Source organism: Rhinatrema bivittatum, chromosome 9, assembly GCF_901001135.1.
Source record: "Rhinatrema bivittatum chromosome 9, aRhiBiv1.1, whole genome shotgun sequence".
NCBI classification, from domain to species: Eukaryota; Metazoa; Chordata; class Amphibia; order Gymnophiona; family Rhinatrematidae; genus Rhinatrema; species Rhinatrema bivittatum.
Window position 1 is genome coordinate 206,274,686 of NC_042623.1, and position 21,509 is coordinate 206,296,194.

Here is a 21,509-nt window from a genome sequence, read left to right on the forward strand (position 1 = left end):
ACAAGTCCTCAGTCTGGCCAAGTGTAGCCAAGGTGGTTCACCACTATCTGTCCTGTCCATGAAAAAGTGTGCCCAGTGAATTATCTTCTTAATGGCAGGGGACATTATGAGCTCTCATCATTCTTCATTACCTTCTCAACATGTGTTGAATGTATATTATCAGCCCTAACATTCAAGGGTATGCAAACTTTTGAAAAGGACTATTTTATTATTTCCATCATTGCTATTGTTTGTTTAATGATTGTGCTATTCTGTGATGCATAATAGTTTACATTTTTTTATAACTTTTTATTTTAGAACCGCAACAGTTCACAATAAGTTCATTTCAAACCAAAATAGTACAAACAATGGGGTAGATTTTAAAAGAAGCGTGTGGGCTAAATATCTTACCCCTGTCATTGCCCACCTTTCCATATCAGGAGAGAACGTACATTGAGATATCTGCGGACTTCTTCCCTAAAGAAGTCATATAAGATATGGCTCTCTCTGGCTTTAAAAGCCTCCCCCACAAAGTGGGGCTGGACTCCCCTGGGGGATTATGAGTATCATAATCTTGAATCACTTCACTAATTTTTTCCAAAAAAATCCTTTCTTCCCAGTAAAGAAGAATACAGTCTTCATGGTCTATAGGACCCCTGATTTGAACATAATCTGAATGTAACAGAAACTGCATAGTGATTTTGTTGCACAGGAGGTGGACCCTTGGGCTGAGGTGGGGTTGACGCTATGCATAAGAGAGGTCCTACAGCCTCTACAGGTCCCCACCATCGGCAGGCGGAGTGGGCTGACTGACGAAGGCTGGCTGGAGCTTCGCCAATACCAGCCCTCGTTCCCTGCGGGTTAAGCCTTTGGATACCGGGGCCGGCTGGAGTTGGGTGGGCCTCCATGTGTAGACATTGATGAGAAGATGGAGAGGTCAGCAGGGACAGAAACAGCAGAACTGAAGACTCTGTACTGGACGAGGCAGAGTCCCGAAGACCGAGGCACCAATAGGAACAAGAGTCAGACAGGGGAGCAAGAGCAGGCCGAAGCCTGAAAGGCCAGATCCAGGACTAAGACTGTAGAGGCATTGTAAAACAGGCTGAAGTCAGGGCAGGCAGAAATCAAGGAGCAGTGGCAAGTCAAGGCTGAAGTCAAGTCCAGGAGAGAAGCAATGGTGTGGTCAGACAAAGCTGAGGTCAGGACTAGGAGATGATCAGTAGTGTGGTCAGGCGAAGTAGAAGTCTGGACTAGGAGATGATCAATGGTGTTCTCAGGCAAAGCAGTGGTCGGGTCCAGGAGAAGATCAATAGCATAGTCAGGCAAAGCAATGATTGGGTCCAGGAGAAGATCAATAACATAGTCAGCCAAAGCGGGTCCAGGAGATCAGTCCATAGGGATAAGCTGGGTAGCACGAAGCACAAGAACAGAGAAGACAAAACCAGGAACAGGAACTCAAAGGGAACAGGAATCACCAGGAGGCAATGAAGTACACGTCCAGCATGGAGACCTGTTGCAAAGGCGACTAACAGGAGCTGAGCCCGGCCTTATACACTGGAGCTTCAATGACGCCATCATCCGGGGCCGAGGCTAAGTTCCCGCCGCGGGCCCTTCATAAGGAACTGAGATGCGTGCACGCCTAGGGAGGGGCACAGCACGGGACAGTGGCATCTCTCCAGGGACCACGCAGAGAGACCCGCCGCGGAGCACAGGAGTCCGTCGTGGAAACAGGAGCACCGGGGACGACCCGAGGACGGAGACGGTGGCCCACAGTCGCAAGGGAGGTGGAGCCAGATGCTGGAGTAGGCAGCAGAGGATAAGAGGGCCTGGCCGCGGCCCTGCCGCGGCCAGCACATGCAACAGATTTGATATAGTGCAAGACAGAATATCAGCATCTAAGATTGTAGTCACCTGTGTTGCATTGCATAAAAAATAATCAATGTGACTATAAGTTTTATGTCTGTGGAATAAAAAAGTATAGTCTGCCATTCTGTTCCCACCAGACATCAACCAGATCAAACAATTGCATAAGGTTTACAAGACCTCCCCTTGCCTCACCACAAGTTGTATCCATGCGAGAGCGGTCCTTCAGAGGATTAATACGATTCCAGTCCCTCTCCCCCCGCACACAATCTTGTAGTATCAAATTCCAAGAGAATCTTAATCAAGTTATTATAAAAATCAGACTGGCCACTATTTGGACGGTACACAGCCAGATGTTATTGTTTGGCCAAAAAGACTGCCCTCCAAAATAACATAGAGGCCTTCCAGATCACATCTTGAGTGATGCACTTGCAAGGAGAGATCCCTGTGAATCAGAATGCAGACACCTCTACTATGAGAGGAGTAAGAAGCTGTGTACACCTGGCCTACCAAAGACCTTTTCAGTTTTTCATGCTCCTTAGCCACTAAGGGCCTCATTTTCCAATATTGCATTGGTAACGCATTAGGGGGCGGAGAGAGAGAGAGAGCCTTACTATAGTGCCTATGCCCTAGACAGGTATTTTAATCCCTATGGGAGGGCCACCTACTAACTCGGGGTGGGGATTAGGTATGAGCGTCGGGGGTTGGGGGCTACTTTCGCATTCCACATGAGACCTACGGAAAGAACAGTGGTCTCTAGTGAAGATTTGCTGGCCGTCGGAGTGAGGAAACTCACTCCAAGAGGAGATTTGGGCAACGTTCTCTCCACCTAGCTTGCTGGACACTCTACCTGGGCAACAACAACATTCGCTAATGTTTTCGCGAATGGCGAAAACATCGCCGCACGCGATGTTTCCCCACTGCACGAAAGAAGCCTCATTTGCATTGGTAACGCCCCCTAATGCGTTACCAATGCAATATTGGAAAATGAGGCCCTAAATGTGTTTCTTGCAAAAATGCAATGGACTTATGTTGTGTTTTAATATACTGAAGAATTCTAGACCTTTTCACTGGTGAAGAAATTCCCCAAATGTTCAGGGAAATTATCTTTAAGTCTATCAGACTTGGCATATTAGCAAAATATAATTAATTAAATCTTTTTCTGCTTGTTTCTATTTTGTATGCTTTAGTTGTTGTTTACTTTTATTTTATATGCTTTTACATCATATGCCACTTATTTTGTTTTTATTCTTTTATTTTTATTCTTTTAGTCTCATTTTTTTATTTTATTTTATATTGCAGCTGTATTGTTTTATTGTTATAACTTTGTACACCATTAAGATTGTCCTCACAGATTGACAGTTTATAAAAGCAATAAAATAAATGAAACACCCTGGCTTATCCCTTCAATATACCAATTGCATAGAATAATGTGTACAAATCCTAAAGTTATAGTTGTGGTGAACCTGTTATATAATATCAATCTCAGAACCCACTGCTATGGTATGAATTTCTTTTCCTTCCCGACCCCAATAATAACCACCCCTTCCCCAACACTCTCCCTCCTCTCCAATACCTTCCTCCCCCCCCATCCTCTCCCTCCCCCCAATCCGACCAGTGCTCCAGCTTGCTTAAGAACAGTGCAGAGGGGAAAACAATAAAACCGCTTTGGAACCTTTTGGGGTTGTGCCGAGGTTCAAGGGCACACTATCTCCTTGGAAATGGGACCACTCTCCTAGTGCTCCCTAACAGATTGCAAAGGCCTCTGAGCTACCCATGCTCAAGGCCTCCATCTTCCCTAACACCTATTACAAACTACACATACTAAAAAAACTAAGGCCCCTCCTACACCACAACGGTTTCAGAATGGTCCTTCAGGCATTCATTTTCTCCAAAATAGATTACTGCAATGCTATACTTTTAGGACTACCCGCAACAACACTCAAACCCCTGCAACTTTTACCAAATACCACCACCAGAATCCTCACAAATACCCGAAAAAATGAACATATTACCCCTATTCTAAAAGACCTTCACTGGTTACTGTTCCATTTCAGAATACGCTTTAAAAGTCTCACACTAATACACAAAACTCTACACAACCAAAACATACACTGGCTCAACTCCTCCTTCCAATTTCAAACCCCACAAAGAACCACCAGATCCGCCAACAACGGATCCTTAATGATACCCTCACCCAAACTTACACACCACACATCAATTCGTGAATGAGCAATATCAATTGCCGGTCCTTCCATCTGGAACACAATGCCCCCAGAACTAAGCCTAGAGCCAAACACACAAAATTTCAAAAAGAAACTGAAAACATGGCTGTTTAAACAGGCCTTTACATGACACCCACACACACTGACAACCAAGCCCAGAAGCTCCAGTACCTCCTCAAAAACCATTGTATAAAGTCATTCTTGTTAATTACATCTCTTACCATTCTATATTTGTTAAAATTCCTATTATGCTACATTTGTTAAAATTACTGTTATGTTGTTCCTATCCACTGCCTTCCTTGAAGCCTCAGCCCACCTTCCTCAACTGAAACCCTTCTGCCCTGAAATGTTGGAATGTTTAAAACATTGTTATGAAGTAATTTCCACTCTTACGCTATTTATATATTTTCTCATTCTCCACCAGTTGCACTGTAAACCGATGTGATGTGCAAACGAACGTCGGTATAAAACAAAGCTATAAATAAATAAATAAATAAATAATTATGTGATACTTTATGATGTTCTTGGTTGGTGTCTGGTGATTACTTGTTCATTCTGCAAAATTGGTAGACATGTAATTAATTATCCTTTGTACGGTTCTGGTTAATAATTGTATGCATCATATGCTCTTTCATTAGCTATATTTGTTACAAGATGAAACAGCACAGCCCACCTTAATTTAAGGTTCTCCTTCCTTTCCTTTCTAAATCTGTTTTTAAAATGTTTCCCTGGCTCTGAGAGAGCTTGAGAAGTACAACCTCTCTGTCTAAATCCATCAGAGAAATGAGGATGCAGAGTAGGGACTGCTCAGAGATGTACATTAATTTTGGTCTCAAGTTTGAAACAAAATGAGAAGCTCTGTCAATCCATGCAAGTGCCAGTTGGGAATGGGTTGTGTCCTGATCCTTCCTTGCGTCCCACCCAGGCTCCATTCAATCTAATTTTAGTGGCTTTATTGGCTTTACCTGAGTAGGAAAAAGCCCTACAGTTTTGCTCATTCCATAATCTGCAAACAATTGAAAACAAAAATGTTTGTTCTTTTCAGGGGCACTATCCATTCAGTTAAAAAAAAAAAAGACAAAAATACCACATTTTGTTGCATACTATCCATTAATATCAAATGAATGCACATGCCTAACATCTTCCAACCCAAACCAAATACTCTTAAGAAGTCAAGCAAGAAAATGTGGTCTATTGTATATGAAGGCAGTTTTTAAATCCAATAAAATCGCTATCAATCCATCAATTTTTTTCCAAGAACCAGAGTAAAATGTCTAAAATACATACTAAGGTTTACTCCATACTATAGATTCAACTGAAGTAGAAATGGAATTCATTTAGAAACTGGAACTCATCAATAAAATTAAGGATTTGCAAAACTACCAACCATTCAATTAATTTTGACAGAAAAGAAATGTATGAGACAGAAACGTTTTTGGATCAGGAAAAGCATAGGGCAAACTATTGCTCTCTTTAAGAATACTGGAAAGCATCCTTCAATCTATTGAATTTCAATTCACAACTTTAATTAGTCATGATGGATATAAGTCTAACAAGCTAAAAGCTGTGTTCAGGCCTGAACGGATGCTACTTGCCTTCTCAGAGGAGACCACTTTAAAGTTATCCATCCTTATGGCAGAGGGAATAATCAAGGAAGAACAAATTGATAATGGACCTTTGTTTCTATAGTGTCCCTGATAAAAGTAATTATATCGGAGAAATAATTAGCAAACTCCTCATATCTCTGTGCAGACGATTCAATCTCCTCAGTTTGAGAGAAGTGTTTCATTAAGGATTTAACAATCGGATGTAGCTCCTTGGTAGAATTCTTTGCATAGGAGCTTTTGGTCAAGACATATACTTTTTTTTTTTTGGCAGTGATAGTTGTATTGTACTAAATAGCAGAAATTCCACACAAAGCAAGGTGGTGTTTTGTGTTTTTTTTTTTCCATCTGCTGACATATATAAATCTCTTTGAAAAAATAAAAGTGACAATGTATGGTAGGTGCAATGTATGAACTACTATCATTGAAAGTCGGCATGTAACCCCAGGCATATATAAAAACACTTTGTCCATGTATGCATGCTAACATCATAGTTGATGAACTACTATCACTGTCCATAAAGATGTAATACTGGCAGCAGTATTACAGCATAGCAGCCCTTTCTCTTAAAGAGACTATATAATAGTCAACCCTTGCAATGCCCGGCAGCTCACAACAGTATTTAACACGAAACAGGACAGCAAGGGTAAGGGCAGTGGTTAACTGAGCTTTATGTGCTTCACATATAGGCTTTCCTTCTGCAATACCTATCCTATAGGATTCCATATAGTGGGGCAGATTTTAAAAGCCCTATGCGGGTAAATCCAGGAGGATTTACGCGCGGGCCCGGCGGCGCACATAAAGCCCCGGGACACATGTAAGTCCCAGGGCTTGAAAAAATGGGCAGTCCAGGGGTGGGGCAGGGACGGGGCGGTCCGGGGGCAGGGTAGGGACATGGCCAGAGGCCTCTGCAAGACCGCTGGGCCACAGGATCGCCCACCAGCAGTAGGCCGGCGTAACTTGTAAAATAAAGGTACGGGGGTATTTGGGCTGGGGGGTGGGACAGGTAGGGGAAGGTGGGGGGGAACGGGAAAAGCTAGCTGGTCTCCCCGAGAGCTCAGCGTGCGCAAGGTGCGCTAGTGTGCAGCCCTTTGCGCGTGCCGACCCCTGATTTTATAACATGCACGCGGCTGCACGCGCATGTTATAAAATCGGGCGTACATTTGTGCACACCGGGTAGCGCACAAATGTAGGCCGCGCGCATACATTTTAAAATCTGCCCCAGTGCTTGTTCACCTCTTCTATTTTTATAACAGGACTCTCACTTCATATATGTCACTCATTGCAGAACTCAGGGAATTTGCACACTACATCCATTATCCACAACATGCTCTTCTGCTGGGGTTCGGTGACGCATAATAGTTTTCATTTGAAACACATTAAAAATAACAGATGTGTTTTGTCTGATCACTCTTATTTTCTTAAAATGCTACACATTCTACAAGTTCTGCCAGGGGCATGTAAACTTATGATCACAACTGTATATTTAAATTTTGACCACTAAGGTTATGAGCACTAGGGCAAAATTATTTTTGGTAATCTTTTACTTTTCTATAATTTAACAAATAAGCTATAATAAAAGGGGCTTTGGCTACAAAAATATAGTTACGCTGACTTCTCAGCATCATGACCTCAGTAAGATTCTGTTGTCATGGAATCCCCTTGGAAACGGCTTCTCTAGCTACCGTTTCCCTGATGCTTCAATTGATGGACCTCATTTTATTTGATTGACAGGGATAAAATTGAAAATAAAATTAAATCAGTTTAATCCAAATATAATGTTTTCCCTCAAAAAAACAAAAGACACCCCAATCTAAACTTATAGAAATTCCTCAGAACCCCCATTCCTATATTTAAAAACAAAAATATTTTATATTAAATTAAGAAATAATTCCAGATTATGGACAACTTCCTAGGTATACAGCACCGCAAAACAATTTTTTTTCCATGTCTGTAACTGTCTTCATAGCTCCTAAGGACCTCTTCTTGTACTTAGTGAGATAAATTTAAAAATCAAAACTTTCAAAATCCAATTTTGGCATTGTTCAGGTTCTCAAAGCTTCCCCACCTGACCACCATGAGCAAATGTCTCAGTTTCAGTAGTTTTTAAGGTGCTCCTCCCCCCTCCCCTCCTTAACATTGGATATATAAATGTGTGTTTTTGAACTTGAAACTTATGTGGGAGCCTCCTCACTAGCTGCCACCTAAATCGCCATGTTTTAAAACTATAACATTTCCTAAATCTTATATTTTTAACATTAAATGACTCTTCAGGCATTGTCTTAGGCAGCTGCTGATGTCATCGATGTCATCAGTGGGGCCTACACTTCAATGCATCGGGAGATTCCACCAAGGCTCCCATCTCCCTCCCAATACAACGGCATGCGGCGGCAGCTTTCCAAAGCTTTCCATTTATTTATTTATTTTAACTCGGCAGGACCTAGCGGTGGCGTGGGAAATCCGGAGCTGTGATAGCGCTCACTTCAGCTGCCTGGGCATGACACCTCCACAGTCTGTGGCAGCAGGAGTTCCCACACTCCCACTGCACCTGCAAGAATGCCGGCAGCTCTCGCGCATCGGGGAAGCTTTGGAGTGGTCGCAGCATTTACCAGCCTCCTGCTCTGGCTCCCCAATGCTCGCTTAGCCTCCTCCCATGCGGCGTTTTGTTTATTTACAATGCAGCAGATGCCACATTAGCTTCATAATTCGTCGCTTAAGCCATTGAAGGCAACACTTGCCTACCCTACCCCGGAATCCACATTTTAATTTTTTTTTTTTAAATATGCGGCCATGCTCCCCCAGCTTTACGACAATGGGGACTTCACCTTAAAAAAAAAAATAGCGGATCAAACATCACTGAGCCACTTCAGCCCAGAGGAGAACAACATAGATTGTCATGCACCCACAGGTAAATATATAGGGGCGGATTTTAAAAGGCCCGCGCGCACCGGCGTGCCTATTTTGCATAGGCCGCCGGCACGCGTAAAGCCCCAGGACGCGCGTAAGGCCCGGGGCTTTCGAAAAGGGGCGTGCCACGGCGTTTCGGGGCGGGCCCGGGGCGTGGCGCCGGCCCGGGGGCGTGGTTGAGGCCTCCGGACCAGCCCCCGGGACCGGAGGACGGAGCGGGGCTGCCGGACGACGCGCGCAAAGTTAAGGGGGGGGGTTAGATAGGGCCGGGGGGTTGGGTTAGGTAGGGGAAGGGAGGGGAAGGTGGGGAGAGGGCGAAGGAAAGTTCCCTCCGAGGCCGCTCCGAAATCGGAGCGGCCTCGGAGGGAACAGGCAGCTCGCGCTGGGCTCGGCGCGCGCAGGTTGCACAAATGTGCACCCCCTTGCGCGCGCCGACCCCGGATTTTATAAGATACGCGCGGCTACGCACGTATCTTATAAAATCCAGCGTACTTTTGTTCATGCCTGGTGTGCGAACAAAAGTACGCGATCGCGCAAGTATTTAAAATCTACCCCATATTTTTTATTTTTTTCATCTTATCTACAGAAGTTTTATTAGTATTTTATTACATAAGATTGTAATTGTATGTGTATGATATGATTTTAATTGGACTGGATTAAGATTGTAATCCACACTGAATGCTCAACACTAGGAAGAAGCAGAATATAAGATTTTATAAATAAATAAATAAATAAATACATTAAAGAGACTATGCTTTGCAACAGAATATGGAAAACGTTTCTTAATAAAGAAAACCTCACAAATTACCAGGAAAGCCACACTGATGAGAGACCATTTACATATTCTGATAGCGACAAAAATTTCAGTTGGAAAGTAAATTTCACAAAAAAAAAAAAAAATTCCACCCAGCATGAACATCAATTTCAAGCAGAGAATGTAATAAAAACGCATGTCACAAAAGACATACCAACGTCAGATCATTCTCTTGTACTAAATCTGACAAGTGGCAAATGCTTCAACAGGAGGACAGAGTTGTCTCGTGCCACTCCGCCTTGCTGCTGTACCCCCTCATGCTACACCTGGAGAGTCTTCCTACCACATAGCCTTGCTGCCATACACCAGATTCTACACCTTGGGGTGTTCTTCTACCTTGTACCTCTCATGGTGCTTTGGTGTGTTGATGCCACTCTTTGTGCTGCTTTGTCCGTTTATTTAGTTATAAAATTTATATCCCTCCAATGCCTAGGCTCTAAGCACCATACAATGCCACATACATAATAAATAAAACAAGACAAAAAACAAGGTTTCTTCCAAAACAGAATGAGTACAATATTAAATGTTTCAAGCCTGCTTCTGCAGTTGCTGACTAAAGGAACAGATGAGTTTTTAATTGCATTAAATTTTGTTGGGTCTGTTATGAGCCGCAATTGCCTGAACAAATGAGTTTTTAATTGTGTTTTAAATTCTTTGGGGTCTGTTATGAGCCACAACACTTGAGGAAGTGAATTCTATGTTACTTGGTCAGCCACCAAATATGCACATTCCCTAGTTTCAGTCAAATGCACATGGTGTGGAGTGGGCACATCCTATAGGCCATGTTGCAGTGCCTTGAATCTTTCCTGCCACCTTTTTTATTTTGTTCCCACTTCATGATGCCTTAGGTTGTTGGTGCCGATAAGAACATAAGAAATTGCCATGCTGGGTCAGACCAAGGGTCCATCAAGCCCAGCATCCTGTTTCCAACAGAAACCAAACCAGGCCACAAGAACCTGGCAAGTACCCAAACACCAAGAAGATCCCATGCTACTGATGCAATTAATAGCAGTGGATATTCCCTAAGTATAATTGATTAATAGCCATTAATGGACTTCTCCTCCAAGAACTTATCCAAACCTTTTTAAACCCAGCTACACTAACTGCACTAACCACATCCTCTGGCAACAAATTCCAGAGCTTTATTGTGCGTTGAGTGAAAAAGAATTTTCTCCGATTAGTCTTAAATGTGCTACTTGCTAACTTGCCTCTTGTGCTGCCTTTGGTGCTCTCTGTTGAAGCCTTAAGTGTTCTTCCCACTATTGCTGATTTTCTTTTTTTTTTTTTTGCTCTTCTCATGTTGCCTTGGAGAACTCCTGCCATTTCTGGTACCCTTTTGCTTCTTTACGATTCCTTAAGTTTCATTCCATTTTTTTGCCACATTGACATAGTCTTGATGTGTTGACCTACTTTCACCCTTCTGATGATACCTACCAATTTTATTAGAACTGATGAGAAAACCCCAAGTTTGGAGCCTAAAATAGGTTGCCATGCTTCCTCCATAGATTTTAATGGTGAACAAATTAATGAATAAAAAGATGAAAACATTTTTCGTTTCATTTGAAACTAATGAACTGAATGGAGGTGTCCTACAAAATGAATGACTGAACCAAAATGAAAATTTTCCCTCCTCACATTCCTATAAAATTATAGGGCTCATAATGATGCTGCTCATTGGCTGTGTTTTCTCATGGGTAAAAAAAACCCTTCTAAAATTGAATCCCCCTCTTCAAGGGGAAAAGTACATGCATCGGGGTAGATTTTCAAAAACGGCGCGTTGGCGTACTTTTGTTGGCGCTCCAGGCGCCAACAAAAGTACGCGGGATTTTAGTAGATACGCGCGTAGCCGCTAAAATCCTGGATCGGCGTGCGCAAGGCTACCGATTTCGTGTAGCCGGCGCGCGCCGAGCCGCGCAGCCTACCTCCGTTCCCTCCCTCCCTCGGAGGGAATTCGCTAACGCCCTCCCCTCACCTTCCCCTCCCTTCCTCTACCTAACCCACCCCCCCGGCCCTGTCTAAACCCCCCCCTACCTTTGTTGGGGGATTTACGCCTCCCAGAGGGAGAAGTAAATCCCCGCGCGCCAGCGGGCCGCTGGCGTGCCTAGACGCAACCCGGGGGCGGTTCCGGAGGGCGCGGCCACGCCCCTGGACCGCCCCGGGCCGAAACCACGCCCCCGGGCCCGCCCCTGAAATGCCGCATCCCGCCCCGAAAATGGCGCGCCGCTCGGCCCCGCCCACCCAGACATGCCCCCCTTGGAAAACCCCGGGACTTACGCGAGTCCCGGGGCTCTGCGCGCGCCGGTAGGCCTATTGAACATAGGCGCACCGGCGCGCAGGGCCCTGCTCGCGTAAATCCGGGCGGATTTACGTGAGCAGGGCTCTTAAAATCCGCCCCATTGTCAACAGCATGTGTACTTTTCTTCTGTGAGGAGAAGGAGTGGGTGTAGTATTAGTATGGGCTCAGTAAAACACACATAGGGATCTCAGTTTGAAGGCCCTATGCATTTTTTACCCATCATACTTTGCTCCCTGTGGAGTTCACTATGTAATGAATTCCCTTGGCAATGGCTGACTATGAGATTTTTAAAGAGAAACTCCATGAGGAATTTCTCTTTGAAAATCAGTTTGCAGGCCCACAGTTAAATGGGCAGTGTAGGAGGGTTCAGGAAAGGGTGGATTTAGAGTATTTTTACTGTCAGTTGAGAATATTGGGGTCGATTTTAAAAAGAGCACGTGCACGTCCATGTGAATATGAATATATCTCAGCACCTTAGAAGATGGACTAGAGAAGATGGTGCTGAAAGGGAATTCATCTGTTGATGAAGAAGCTCCTGTAAAACTGGTTATTCTGAAAGTGCAGAACTTCTATTCCAGGTTTAATTCTAGCCTCCAGATCTAGTAATAACAGAACTGGAGAACAGAAAGGTGATGGGTGAAGATTTAAGATAAGAGGTCATGGCAGATCTGTGAATCAATGTTTTTTAAATATCATTAAAGAAAAAAAACATTTTTTCTAGAGACAAGCCGATGAAGCAGAGAACTGTACTATTTTTTTTAAGGCTGTTGACAATTTGTTAGGCAATTTTTAAAGGGTGTCCCTGGGGAATTGGATGGTAAAAGTTTTGTTACTTTTTTGGTTTAAAATGATTGAGGAATCCTATACGATCTTAGGCTCAAAATTGTGGGATCACAGGTTCTGTGGGTCTATTACGGGTATAGTAGGTTGGGGGAATGGAGCAGGTGAATGGGTAGAAGAGGAAAAAAGACAATTGCATTTCTTTGGCCAGGGTTGAGAGAACATTTACCCAATAAGTCTGAAAAGATTGAAGTCTACCTTGTCCACCTGAATGAGAGTATGCAGGTGATTTCCAAATGGGTTGTGGACAGCGGTTTCGTGCTTAATGCAGGGAAGTCTGAGGTATTGTTTATTAATGAGAGAGGAAAGCTAACACCTTCCCCAACACTTAGTGTTGATGAAAGGGAGATAAGCTCTGTGGTTAAAATTAGGGAAGTCATTTTGACAGCTGGTTTGATTTGGACTCCCTTATCGCTGGGGTAGTACAGTAGGCCTTTTTCAAATTGAGACAGATTTAGCATTTTTGCCTTTTACTACAAAGGTCTTTGTTCCAGGAACAGGAAGAGCCCTGAAGACGTCATCTGGGAGGGCTGAAGAGGAACTTCCTGCTTTGTCCCTTTAAAAGAGGAGAAGAGCCGCGCGGCCAGCCCCTAGAGGGAGCTCTGGAGCACAGGGGGGCGGAACTAAGGCCTGCAGCGATGCTGGAACGCAGGAGAAGGTAGGTGAAGGCCTGAGGACGTTGGATAGTGGCTCCTGCCGCTGAAGAGGAAGCTCGGCGGCAGCACTTGGCAGCGGTGGGGGAGGAATCCCCATGAGGGGATTCCCTCGATGGAGGAGAGGCTCCGGCGGCATCCTGGCCACAAAGAAGGATTCCCCGGCGGCAGCACAGGCCGTGAAGAGGAGAGTTTCCTGGCGGGGGGAGTTCCCCCAAAGAGAACATCGGAGGCGCGGCTCCAGCCGCGCAGGAGGGACTGCGGCAGCGGCAGCAGGCCGCGAAGGTCGGAGGCAGCGCGGCTCAATGGCAGACCGGGCTGGAAAAGGAAGGTAAGGCCCTGTCCGTGGAGCAGCCGCAGGCAGGGGCGCAACAGTAGCGTCCCCATGTGGGTTTGTTTTGCATATTCAAAAGTGAAAAAATCCCTTACACCAAACAATTTATTGCGCCAATTTTAAGAATTCTACAATAATCTCAATATGGAGGAAAAAGACCTCAGAACCCAAGTACAAGTTTTATACAAAACTTTTTCACATTACATTTGCAGCTTTCCAAGGCTTCCAGCAATTGCTGGAATCCAGTGTGGGCCCAGAGCACCTGCTGTGTTTCAAGTCCCATTTCCCACCAGTGAAAGTGCTCACCCTCCAATGCTGCCAATGCCATCTTTCAGGTCCCACTTGCTCATCCCCCAAGCGGCCAAAGTGCCTGCTGTCTGGTGGCTGTGAATGCATTGCAAGGGGCCCTGTCCACCAGAAGCACTTTCTGGCAGTCCCTGGCCCTGCATAAAAGAAGAAGTTCAGTGTTGAAGAGTGCAGGAGCCTCAGAAAGCTGCTGCCGAGAGAAAAGAAAGCTGGAGCCACCACCGGTAAGGATAAATGCAGTATGTGAGGGGGGAAACGGGGAGGGGGGGAGGGAGATTCTTGGTTTGGTGGGAGGAGAGAGAGAGGGGAATGTTAGGCAGAAGATGGAGTAGAGATGGGGGAGGCTGCTGAGTGGGTGGGTGAGAGGATCTGATAATGTTTTATTATAATGACTTCTGTCCACCAAAATAAACTATTTACCTGGAAAAGTGATTCATTTCTTTCAACTGATTTTCTCTTGTTTTTGTCCTTATCGTTATAAATCCTGATACATTCCCAGGAAAAATAAAGAACAATAAAAAGCAAAAATGAAGATCCTTACTCATAAGCAAGGCTATGTTGGGTACGATCTTAATCTCTCAAATGTATTACTAATGCTCATCTTTATACTTACACAGTTTCTAGTGGATAAGTTGTGGATTCTAAAATCCTTGAGACTATAACAAGCCAAATGGCTTATATATCCCATCCCCCAGCATGACTTAAGTATCCTTAGCAATCCATAAGGGGAAGATGCTCAGACGAGGGCACTGTTTAACCCGCTGTCGGACACATGTTAAATAGGCGCTAATCTACCCCCTAATGCAATAGGGGGATTAGCAACTATTTAACGCACGTCCGACACGGAGTGAATGAGTTAACGCTCATCACAAGCAAATGTATGTTAATGAGCCTATTACTCATTCACTCCAAATGCAAAAAGATAAATGTGCATCTCAGACGCACATTTATCGCTCAGATGTTAATGCCTGCCTGGAGCAGGCGTTAATAGTTAAGTGCATTGAAAAGAAGTACAGAAAAGCAGAAAAAAAACTGTGATACTGTGTTCATAACCGGACGTCTGCCAGTAATGAAAATGGCCACCGATAAACTCGGTGGCCATTTTCATTACTGGCAGACAGGCCGGTTATGAAAACCGAGGCCAAGTTTACCGGTGTCGGTCTTCATAACCGGCAGCCGCAGCGGGTCACTTTAGTAAGGAAGCGCTAAGGTCGCGCAAGCAACCCTAGCGCCTCCTTGCTAGCGCGACCCCCTAATTTGAGTATTGCATGGCGCCCCCCTTGTGGGCGCCATGCACATGTTAGGAAAGTGGGTGCTGAATTTTCAAAATCCTTTTGAAAATTCAGCCCATAATGTTTTCAGGAAAAATTGAATACATACTTTTGAAAAAGCAAATGTTTGCAGTTAATTCCCAAATCCCATCCCAACCCTGCCCTCAAGAATGCCAATTCAAACTGCAGGAAAAAGACAGTGCATAATTTACCCGCCTATTCAGCTGGCAATTTTGTAAAAGCCAATTTGTATGGGTAAATTACTGCTTTACCCTTGGAAATGACTTTGGAAATTTCCTTCCAAAAGTGTAACCCTGCCAGACGTACTTCACACAACTGCACTGCTGCAATATATAGCAAAGAGTTATTCTCTTGCAAGCCAACTCTGAACTTGCTTTGGGACTTTTAATACTACAGAATGTTGTATGGCTATTCCAGATGTAAACCATTCTTGATCAGTGATTACAGCTGTATAATGCAATTACAATGATAAAATATCTAACCAAGACAGTTCAACTTTACTCCATGCAACTGATAAAACTTCATGCACTGTTTTACTAGTTGAAACGTAATTCTAACCAAATACAGTGGGTTTAGTGGCTCTATGCTTTTTGAAAGTGTCACACTGCAAATTTCTTTTGATAGCCTATGAGAAGGAAACAAAAGAAACAGCACCTAGTTTTATCATTTTAATGTTTTATTAATAGAATTATATTTATAATTGATCCCATTTTAATTTTTTGATGACATGTTAGTATCCCCTTGTCACTGCCAAGTCACTTAATCTCTCCTTTGGTATGTTACATGAAATGTTCCCTTCTGTATTTGTCTTAGGGTTCAACTCTGTCATCCTTTTTGGCCAACCTGTGAAGGCACATTGAGCAAGACGTCTAACCTGCGGGAAGAACCTACCCTAATGTCACCAGAGGATTCCCATTCATCTTCACATAGTGACTGTGTTACCAATCTCAGATTTCCTCAGCTGCTCACCAGGAAATAAGTTGTACCGAAGGGTCACATGGCTGTGAAGGGACTAACATCAATGTCACAGATGTCTGCCATTGCCTCTAAATCTTTCCCTTGAGACTTACAGAGATCAGAATATTAGCAATGCCTGTGAAGAGACAATCAAGCCTAAAATCTGACACCTCTTTATCAGATGTAGACACTTTTGCTTTTGCTCTGTTTCCACTGAGATTTCGTGCCAGAGCCCTAATATATTTTGGATGCTTCTTCTTCACCCATAATGCTTTCTCTGCTTATTACGCTTGTCTTGGCCCTCTACAGCTTAGGAATGGAAGGATACATTTTTAAAAAATCATTGTTTGTTTGTTGAGTTATAACTATGAATGTCACTTTGTAAACCATAGTGATCTAAGTATGGAACAACAGTATATAAAATGTCTAAAGAAAGAAAAGAAAAAGCACATAAAAGAGGTAGAGAGAAAGCCCCAACTAGATGCAACACTAGGCTGTTTGTAAAGTGGAAATTGTAGTATTCTAGCCCTGTTGTGTGGAATGCTGTGGGCTCTGCTGATAAATAGGTGAAAGCAGTGACCTCTGGTACTTCAACAGTTTTGATGTTCCCTGTGGAAGGCATTTTCTTTGGCAGTGGTTCTACGTATGAAAAGTGATATCCTCCAAATAGCTGTAGCCTCGTAGGTGCACGTTTAATTCAAGTAAGCAAGAAATACAATACATGAAGATGGCAGAAGAATAGTTTAAGATAGAATTATTCAACTGGAAAGTACAACTATATCTATATGCTTGCATAAGTTTGCCTGGAAAACTAAGGGAAGGATGTGTAGTCATTGAAAATAAACTTTATAAAACAGTGTGGCTGGTTTAGTAAAAGAAAAGATTCAGGAAGGAGGACTGTAAAAGTGTTTTAGGGGTTTCAACCTCAGCCATTCAGGGCCACAAACAGATTTGATTTTCAGGATAACAAACGTGTGCAAAATGATCACAAAGAAGGAGGGCACTTTCCAGGAGCCATTTACCAAGGTGAAATGGCTGCCTGAAAATCACCCAGCTCTTTTCTGCCTAAAGGTATGTGCTGGGATCAACAACATGCACACATTCAGCTGAGTAAAAAGGGGGTATGTTTAAGTCATAGAAGAGAGAAAGCATGCACAGAGAACATTATCAAGTGTATCTGTATTATTTTCAAGGGAAAAATTAGCCAGAGAAAGCAGGTGCATATCTCTGCAGGTACATTCTCAAGGCCGATTTCAAACGGAAAGCATCATCATGCTTTCCCTATGAGAACTGATGCAAACCTCTTGGGTAAAAGTGCCCACCGACTTTGCTTCTACTGTATGCTGGCCGATTGGAAAATTGCTCACAGTATGCAAATAAATCTCATGAATATTCATGGAAGACATCCTGAACACTGAAATGGTTTCTGGACATTAAAAACTGCAGTTTCGGGCCTCCGGTAAAGGTGAAAAGTACTCGCCTGGTTAGGATGATGTTGGCAATACTGTTCTTCACAGAGAGTGTGTGTGGTTCCAGCAGAGGAGAGCTCCCTTGGGACCTCAGGCATGATATTCACAGACCACTGAATGTTTAGCAGACATCCTTCCACCTCCCTGTAGACTAGGCCGATACTACCACTAGCACTTCAGAATCAAGCTACTACTGAAAACCCATACCTAATCTCGCTTTCTTCCCTTATTCCTTATTTCTGGATGCTAGTTGATGGAAAAAAGGTGAACTAGTAAATAAAAAGAGAAAATGGACTATCTTTGACTGTAACTGCCTTTTACTTAGATAAAAAAAATACCCTTCCCCCCCCCCCCCCCCCCCGCCCCCGAAACCTCTCCCCCACAATCTCCCGCTATAAGCCTAAAATTAGTGTCTAGTTGGAAATTGCCATTAGGGATTTCCAGAAGCAATAATGTCATTTTGGTTGCCTAGTTTGTTTTCTAGGTCACAGTCATTCATTTGGTTTGTTTCAGATGGAAAAAGAAAATGTTTTCATTTATTTGTTTTATTTGTTTGTTTCCCAATAAAGTCAAAGGAGGAAGCAATGCAGCCTATTTTAGGCTCACAAATAAGGGTTTTCTAATCATTTCTAATGAAACTTATGAGCAGGCATCATCAAAAGAGTGAAGGGAACTTCAGTGCATCAAGATTATGTCACCAAAAGTGGTATGAATAGCCCAAGGACCCATAATGGAGCAAAGTACCACCAGCAGTGGCAGTTCTCCAAGGCTCAGTGAGAAGAACAAAGCAGCAGCAAAAGAGGTCAGAACATCCTAAGGCTACAAAACATGGATAAAGGGCATCAACAACAGTGGCATGAACCCTTCAAGGCAGCACAAGAGGGTGAAACAGCATCAAGTCTGACATGAACTGCTCACAGCACCATGATGAGGGAAGAAAGCACCAAAAGTGTCAGGAAAAATTTAAAGACAATGGCCGAAGGTCAAAGCAGCAGAAACAGTGGCTTGAAGACTCCAAAGCACCATGAGAGATGCAAAGCAGCCACACACAGTGGCAAGAACATTGCCACTGTGTGTGGCAATGTTCTTGCCACACACAGGGCACCAAGCAAATTGGTAAAAAGCCTTAGACAGGGAGAAGTCAGAGGAAGTCCCTGGATGAGGTCTAGTGTCATTTCTGTACAGCATCATTAGGGGAAATGGCTGGCAATACAGGCTTGGACTTGATCTTCCCCTTTGCTGTGTATAATCTCAGCCCTGCCACTATCATGTGTCTCCTCTACCACCTCATTGAAGTCTAAGATGCTTCTGACTAGAGGCTCCAAATTCTCTTCAGCCCCTAGCTGTTCAATGTCCTGTGATTTAGGGAATCCAGGACACAATTCTACTTCATAATCAGTTTTTGCAAATACTGCCTTCATTGCTGAGAAGCAGTAATAATAGAATGTAGTCCTGGTTTTGGGTGTTGTACTTCCGCTGTGGTATACTCCATCAAATGTTAAATACTGGACGAAACCAATAGTTATTAAGAACTGAAAGGAAGGGGAGTTTGAGGAAAAAATACAAGAGAGTATGAAACCCTTAAAGATAACAGTAAGCTCTTGGATTGCTGTGACAAGACCAAGAGTCAGCAAGTATCATAAAGGAAAGGAATTTGGAAAGAACCTCAAAGACAGTCAAAGCAGGGGATGAACAACCCAAAGATAGCAGGAGTGGCTTGGAGCAGCAGCAGTGATGGCACTGATGATTAAAATCTCAAGGTGCAGAGCAAAGCAGCAAGAAGATTGGCAGCAAGGCCTCAAGATATACAGGGAAGACTGAGACAGAAATAAAAATGGCATAAAAAGCGCAAGGCACAAAGAAGATCAAAGTGGTATGAGGAGTGGCATGAAGGACCCAAAGGTCCATGAATGGTGCATTGTGTGCAAAGCATCAGATTGCCAAGGCAAGTAGAAAAGTTGGCAAAGAACCTTGAAGACAGCCAGAGCAAAGAAGGAACCACCCAATGGGAGAAAGAGTGGCTTGGAGCAGCAGCATTGGAAATTGAAATCACAAATGATAGGTGCAGAGGAACACAGCAAGAAGAGTGGTAACTGCCTAGAAAGCAGAGAACAAGCAGAGCTATAATGCCTGACAGTGGCATACACTGTCTCCTGTACAAAACAATACTGCACCCAATAACTCTCACAGTGTGCAAAGAAATATTTCTCACACACTAGATATGTATTCTTGTGCATACACACAAACTCTAAAGCAGGAAAAAAAAGCAGACAAGGCTCAGGCTGGTGTTCACTGTAATCTTCCTCTGTAGTTAATAGTAGATGCAGAATAGAAGACAAGAAAACTGCATTTAGAGTGAGACAGAAAGACAGAGTGGTATCAAAAAAAACCCAATGTGTACAGTGTGAGGTACTGTAAACAGCACAAAAACATCAAAGCCCCAAAGTGCAGAGTTTGGGATATCCGCAAGGTAACATAAGAAGGTCTAAGGGAACCAGCAATATTTATTTGTGCAGCCCAAGGCAGTGAAGTCACCAAAAAAAAGCAACAAACAGTGGCATGAAGATCCTTAAAGAAACCAAAAAGCAGCAAAATGTTACCTGCAGCGGCAGGTGTTCTTTAAGGCACCATGAGAGAGCAAGGATCAGGCAGAGCAGTAACAGTGGCAGAATGAACAAAGTGTAGAACTAGAAAAGAGATGGGGTGGGAGGAGAAATTTGTATTTTGGGACAAATCCCAGTATAGCTAAGAAATAAGCAGGATCGAAGAATTAGGCTGGGTTCCTAGACTGGTACAAAAAAAATAGTAAGGTGCCGATCCAGAAACGTTGTGGGGTAGAAGGAGAAACTTTTTTTTTATTTTTACATTTTATTTTGGGACAAATCACCCCAAATCACCTAGTATAACCAAGAAAAATAAGGGGCAGAGAAATAGGGTGGGATCCAAGTGACAAACAGCACAGAGGCATTAAAACTCCCAAGGTGCAGTATCAGGTGCTTTGAAACTAGGTATAGTGGCAGCAAAAGTCCCAAGGTGCTTTCAGTCATCTTGCTACATTCATAGAAATTCTGGAAAACCCAGCAAAGGTAGATTGTTTTTCCAGATGATCAGCTTTTTCATCCAATCTGGTGCTAGTTTTGAACAATGAGGGCTCATGATGTCCCCTGCCATTAAGGAGGCATTTTGCTGGGCATATTGCTTTGTGGCCAGGAAAGATAATGCTGAGCCACCTGGCACAGTCTGGCCAGACCACAGACTTGGGAGCCCAATATACCAGCAGATAAGTGACCATATCCTCAGTGCATCAGAGAAATTTATGTTGGCATTTCCTTTGTATGGTTGGGCAAAGGTGTCTATTGTCTGCTGCTTAAGCTATGGCCTGTATAAGAGAGATGGTTCAATAGGGCCAACATAGTTATGGTGTACTGATGTGGGGAAGAAAGTGGTAGCTATCAGGGTGCTGCACATTCTCATGCTAAACTCTGGGGTGGCCAATATTTCCTGTACTATTGTTGTGCCCGTCGGTTGCAGACAGCTGAGCCCTCTATTGCTCACCTTTTTTCTGCCTGATTCAGTTCCTTTTGGGAAGATGGCTACCTCTGCCTCTCTATGCCGACCCCTCCGGCGTCTCCGGTCTGGCATGGACGATTGCGTTTGCCATCTTTCTCCAGGAGTCACCTAGGGCACGTGCGTGTATCCCCGTCTTTTACATGATTCATGGGGGAAACCTCGGGGGCATCCCCACTGCATGACGTCACTAACGCTGGTATTTAAACTCCAACTACGATTCCAACTATGAGTTAGCAAGAATCCTCCATGCTGATCTCTGTTGTGTCCGTCGGTTCCCGACGTGCTCTCTCCACCCTCCTTACTTCTTTGGTGCCTCCCTCTTCGTCCGCGGGAAGATTGGCTGCCGCGGCGTCCTTCTGCCGAGGTCCTCCGGCATCCCCGGACCGGCTAGACTCTACAA